Source organism: Lissotriton vulgaris, chromosome 6 (genome assembly GCF_964263255.1).
Source record: "Lissotriton vulgaris chromosome 6, aLisVul1.2, whole genome shotgun sequence".
Lineage (NCBI taxonomy): Eukaryota > Metazoa > Chordata > Amphibia > Caudata > Salamandridae > Lissotriton > Lissotriton vulgaris.
The window spans coordinates 1,726,727,672-1,726,733,671 of record NC_141694.1 but is presented as its reverse complement, the minus strand read 5'-3'; positions in this window follow the sequence as shown (position 1 = coordinate 1,726,733,671).

The window sequence follows — 6,000 nt, the reverse complement described above, 5'->3', positions numbered from 1 at the left end:
GATAAATTCAAAACCAGCTTAAAAGCTTAAATCTTTTGAAATTAAAGACCTTGCCAGTACCGAGTGACAAAAGACCAGTGAATCCTTTAAAGGACCTTTATAGCTAAAATAGCCGAACAGCTAGAAAAATAAACAGAAGTAAAAAAAAAAAAAGTGAGCAGTCTAATGCCTGGCCGTTAACTCTCATTAGATAGTTAAAAACAGAACCTCGTTTTGCAATTTCATTAAGTCCTCCCTACAGGAGGTTGCCCCCTCTGATTGTATTGTCTGTGCAGTTATTGCCAATAGTGGTTGAGTAGATAGTCACAGGGGCACATGACTAGTAAAAACAGAAGATGGGGGATAAGGGTTGAGTCTCACTGGCTTGCCTTCCTAATGTTCAAGGGGCTTGGTTCTTTGCCACGAGCCAAGAGTGCGGAATCCCAATGGAACAGCCAAGGGGGGTGGCCCAGCCCAGCCTCTTCCAGTCACTGACGGGCACAGGACGGGCCTGCCCTTGGCACGGGCTGTGCCCGGGCGCAGCCCACATGCGTCTCACGCCGCGGTACGTGAGTGTTCTTAAGTGGGCTCAGATACACCTCCGACTCAGCTGCGATGGGTTGGGGCCAGCCGTTGCATTCTGGGACTTAAGAGTCCCACCAGAGTGGATGAGGGAGTCGTTCTCAGGGCGAAATGCGGGAGAAGTGCACCCCAAGGACACCAGGCAGCTGCGTGGGCAGAGGAGCAGTCGCGCCACTCTACGAACAAAGCACACAGCCCAGCAGCAGCAAATTGGGCGTCCTGCACGGTGGGATGTGAGCAACGCTTAAGGAGGCTCAGGAAACACCTCCCACTCAGCTGCGATGGGTTGGGGCCAGAAGTTGCACCCTGGGATTTGGAGTCTCACCAGAGTGAGTGAGGGCGTCATTCTCAGGGTAAATTGCGGATGTAGTGCCCCCCAAGGACAGCAGGTAGCTGCGTGGGCAGAAGAGCAGCCGCGCCACCCTCCGAACAAAGCACACCGCCCAGCAGCAGCAAATCGGGCGTCCCTACAATGTCCCAATCCTTGAGATTATTTTAGTAATAAAACACCCTATACAATCAACAGTACCACCTCTTCATAGGTAAAAAGCACGACTTATCTCATCAGTGCCAAAAATATTCACCATTTCCTTTATGGGGACATCATTCGTCAAGGGGTCCGTAACATAAAGCCAAACATTATTCACATACAAGGAGATAACATGCTACCACCCCTAGATCAGCCCCATCCATTGATGCTCTGTACTGAAATAGTAAGCCAGGTTTAGGTTCCACAGTCAATGTGACAATCAACAAACAGTGCCAGGAGGCATGCCTGCATGCCAGCCTTGTAGCGTGTTCAATTTCCCATTGGGTTGAACATACTCTTCCTAAACAGAATTGTGCTACTGGTTCACATACTTCAGTGAATTGCAGCAGACCATCTACAGGACAAATACATGACCCCATGACCCCAAGCAAAGCATGTAGAGGTCCCAGACAGTGTATTGCTGGACCTGTTGTCTGCTCAAAGTCAAATACTCTTGGCTCAGTTTGCGAGCTAATAGGAGACATCCGAAAGTGATATAAAGCACATTGACACATAGTTGCCTTCTGCATACATCAGGGAAAACTCCAGCCATGGGTGTCTGAAAACCTCTACCCCAAAGCACGAATTACCTTCTCTACTTAATCAAATGTGCTAACCATCTGCTCTTTCCCACTTCTTGAAAACTGCTGTCCAAGCTTTAGACATCCCAAGACTAAACTTGCAATGTAATTTTAACAGGCATAGTGTGAGATCTACTCAAGTTTCTTATTCCAGCAAGAATTAAGTTGTACTGTAAACTTTTATACCTAAAGAAACCCATATATTCCACCAAGCTCCTCACTAACAGATCTAAGAAACCCAAACCCTGTAGAGTTGGGCATTCCTTGCTTCAAGACATCCTATGTGTAGAAACACTGCTTCCCTGGCACAGCAAATGCTGCATGGGACCGTTTGAGATCAGCATTAAACCCACTCTATACATGCAGGAAATAATTGGCTCACCTTTACCATCTGCACCTGAACTAAGGGCAAACTCTTCTCTCCACTGTTCTCTACATTCTTCCACCATGGTCTTTCTATTTGCCATATTTGCTCACATCATTTATTATTATTTCCGTTGTCTGTGCTGTAATGTTTCCAAATATGTTCTGTCTACAGCACTCTAATACCTTCTGTACATGTGATGCTCACGTGCTCTATAAATCAGATAAATAATATAATATTTCTTATTGCAGGGTTAGGAGCTCCATTGAAGACAAGGGTGTAGCAGAGGGTCAATATGGGCTGAAATAAGCCTTCTGTGCTAACATTCCTTTGGTTGATTTACAGTTTTTCCCTCTTTAACCTGTTGCGTGCTCATGACGGCTCCACGCAGTCATGAGTCACGGGCAGCGTGTGTCATGCTGCTGCCGCTCCTTCCACGCGGGACTAAGTCGCCGTCTGTGCGGGTGAATTAGTGAGTGGGCAGGGTCAAGACGGCTCCACGCCGTCATGAGCACATGCCGCCCGTGACTCATGATGGCGTGGAGCTGTCATAAGTACGGGAGCGCCATGCCCACCCCTAGCCCCTCCCGTTCCGCTCCGGAATTTGCAGTGCAGGGAAGGGGTTAGTGAAGAACATTATCTCCTCAATGGGTTCAATAGTCTAATATATTTACAGCCCCCTTCTTTGGCTATACAATTGGTGTAAGCTATCTTCCTTCTTATAGCCCTTTACTTGCTCTTGGGTCTTGGGTAAAGGGCTTTCATGAATTGTATAACCCTAGGCAGAAGTTTGAATGCTTCATTGGTGTGATGCCTGATGGAAAATGGAGGATACTTGGAACTATCCATCAGTAGGTGCTGTGGGGGAGAAACAGAGAGTTTAAGTGATGTTAAGAACATTTCTCCGTCAATTAAATGCTCCACTCACATCTACAGTGATCAGAAGGTCTACGTAGGTAATAGTAACATCTGGAGTAAACATTGTGGTGTGTAGTAGAAAATGCTATACAAGCACAAGTTATTATCATCATGTTCAAGGGATGGAACGCCGAACACCATGGTAAGCTTGAGGCTAGACATGAAGTATGATGCATCTCACAGATGGATAAGCGTTGTGCAACGCCCTTCCCAAAAAAACTGTAGAAGCATTCAGGCATAAACCAACAAAAGATGCCTGTGGGTCTAAGATAATCCTGTCTAAGGCATGAAATCAACTGATATTAAACTATAAGGGAGGAAGGAGAACTATCCTACATGAGTATGGCACAATAACATTTCTCTAGGGCATAAAGTGTACCCATCAGTTACCGTCCGATGCCGCCCTTGTCATCATCTGGGTCTCCTCACACCAAGGAGAATATGATTGTAGCCACTATGTGTGGAAGTGGGTACCATTGGACCAGTGATATCAGGTGAGTATAGGGGTATCTAAACACATGTGTATAGATAACTGATTTGCAGTGCGTGAGGACATAGTGAAAAAAAGGTGATGTGTATTAGATGTGAATAAAATTGGAGAGATAAGAAGGAAAAATAATTTTAATGATGCCCCTCTGTCTTCCAATATTAAAAACAGAGTACAGGTTTAACAAATATCTGCTAATAAAAACTAGAGGTCAACATGTTTCAGCAGTAATGGGACTGGAATTGTCTGCTGCCTTCTTCAGGACCAATTATTCACCACTGCAAAAGAGTATTATAAAGGTGCAATGAAAGAAAAAGTATGTTTAACAACCATGTCACCTGGAAACCCTAGGTGCATAGGGTATATCCTCCGTATTACTATTAGGTAGGAGGAATAGGTTTCGCCTCACCTGGCTACGGCTCAGGTAAGTTGGAGCACCGCTCTCTCAGTCGGTACTCCGGGGTCCCTCCGAGCCTATTCGGTCCTGGATCATGGGGTACCAGTAGTACCAGGTTATGATTATCTATAATGATCAGTAGTCCGGCCTGACTTATCTCTAACATGCCTACCAGTAGAATAGTCCTTCACCAAGAGATTATCTCCTCAAACCAAAGCAAGTATCTGGGAAAATATGTGACACTGCTGGATGAAAGGCAAGAGCAATCGTGGAACCAGAAATATGAGGTTTTACATATTTTTCCTCATATTTATTCAGTCCTCAAAATATCTTATTTTCAGATCATGCAAAAGGCAGAAGTACGTGAAAAGCGACTTAGAATAAAGTTTAAGCTCTCCTGGTACAAATGAATGCTCATGGCCTTCATGACAGGGGCGAAACATCAACTACTCTCTTGGCATAGAACCACAACCAAATAATGATTTGTGAATCTCATTTTATGTTTATTATCAGTAGGCTGTACTATATTCTTTGATCAACCACTCGTCTATGCAAATGCATTGCCTTAGACAAGTGTACCCATTCTTGGATGAAACTGCTTTTACCTTGTTTCCTATTGCTAGGCACTCCTATATTACTTTCTCAAAATTGCTGATTTGATGTTTTTACTATAATCTGTTTTGACTATAAATAGATGCAAAAAACAATCTCCTCTGGGTGTAGGAGTGCTGACTAATACAATGTTGATATTCTCGATTTAAATTTGGCAAAGGTTAGCACCATCTTCAATATCTTATATATGTTGATTTCAACCGTAAGGTGTCTTCAATAAAATATTCGGAAACTGGATTAAATAAGAATACAAAAGGATTACCATTTGGAATCTCTTCACATGTGAATTGCACACACACCTAGGTTCCTGTGGGAATAAGTGGGCCCTTTGTGTGGCTCCAGTATGCTGAAAAATCTGCAGTGTTCACTTCATCTCAAACATCAAAAATGACAGACCAGGGACAAAATGTTCATTTTGTCTAACGTCACATCTCAAGCATAGGAGTTTAAAATTCATGTCACACTGCATTCTTTGGTTATAATGTGCCTGGCTGTGTCCTTGTCTTAATGGCAGGGCCAAATATTAGCTCCCATTTTTTACAGGTTGGCTCGGTTTTGCATGTTGCTTTACAGGAGGTACAGAAGGTTTATAAAGAAAACCGAATAATTTTTGGTCTCAAATCATGTCCGAGAAAAATCTGCTCAAAACTGTCTGAAAATGTCTTGTTTCAACCCAAAATAGACAGAGTGCCTGATTTAGAAATTGGTAGACGTGTATTTACTGCGTCAACCTTAGAGAGAACCCGTCTGCCACATTTTGAGAGTCCACCGTCCCAGCAGATATCTCTTGCATTTACAGGAACCAACACCATTGAAAGTTTGATGGACGGCTCCATGAACACGATAGAGCCATGCTGCAAACTTTCAAAAAGAAAATCCCAGAGCACAATTTATTTTTTGCTAATAAAAAGTTTCCTCCCATGGCGTGGGGGTCATTTTACAGTTCTTACAGTCGCTTACCACCAGATTTTACCTGGCAGCGAAGGACAGTGAAAACTGGCTATTTGTCCACCCACTTTAAATCAGTGGGGGTAGGGTTAGACAAATGGCCAAGCCTTCGATGGCTCTTACGTTGGTAGGGCATCGTGGGTGCTCTCACCATCACTCTCGCCCTTAGTAAAATCTCTAACCTTACTCCCAACAACAAAGTTGCCAAATCTAAAATTTGCCTTCTTCACTCACTTAAAATATCAAGCATCTAATCCTTTAAAATCAATCAATCAATCAGTTATTTGTAAAGCGCGCTACTTACCCGTGAGGGTCTCAAGGAGTCTTGAGGAGTCTTCTGAAGGCGAGTAGGTCTTGGGTCTGCTGTATGTGGGTAGGGAGGGTGTTCCAGGTTTTGGCGGCGAGGTAGGAGAAGGATCTGCTAAAGGAGGTCGTGGTTTGGATGCGGGGGACAGCGTCGAGGACGAGGCTGGTGGAGCGGAGCTGGCGGGTGGGGGTGTAGAAGCGGAGTCTGCTGTTCAGGTAGGCTGGTCCGGCGTTGTGTAGTGCTTTGTGTGCGTGGGTGAGGAGCTTCAAGGTGATCCTCTGTCTACGGGGAGCCAG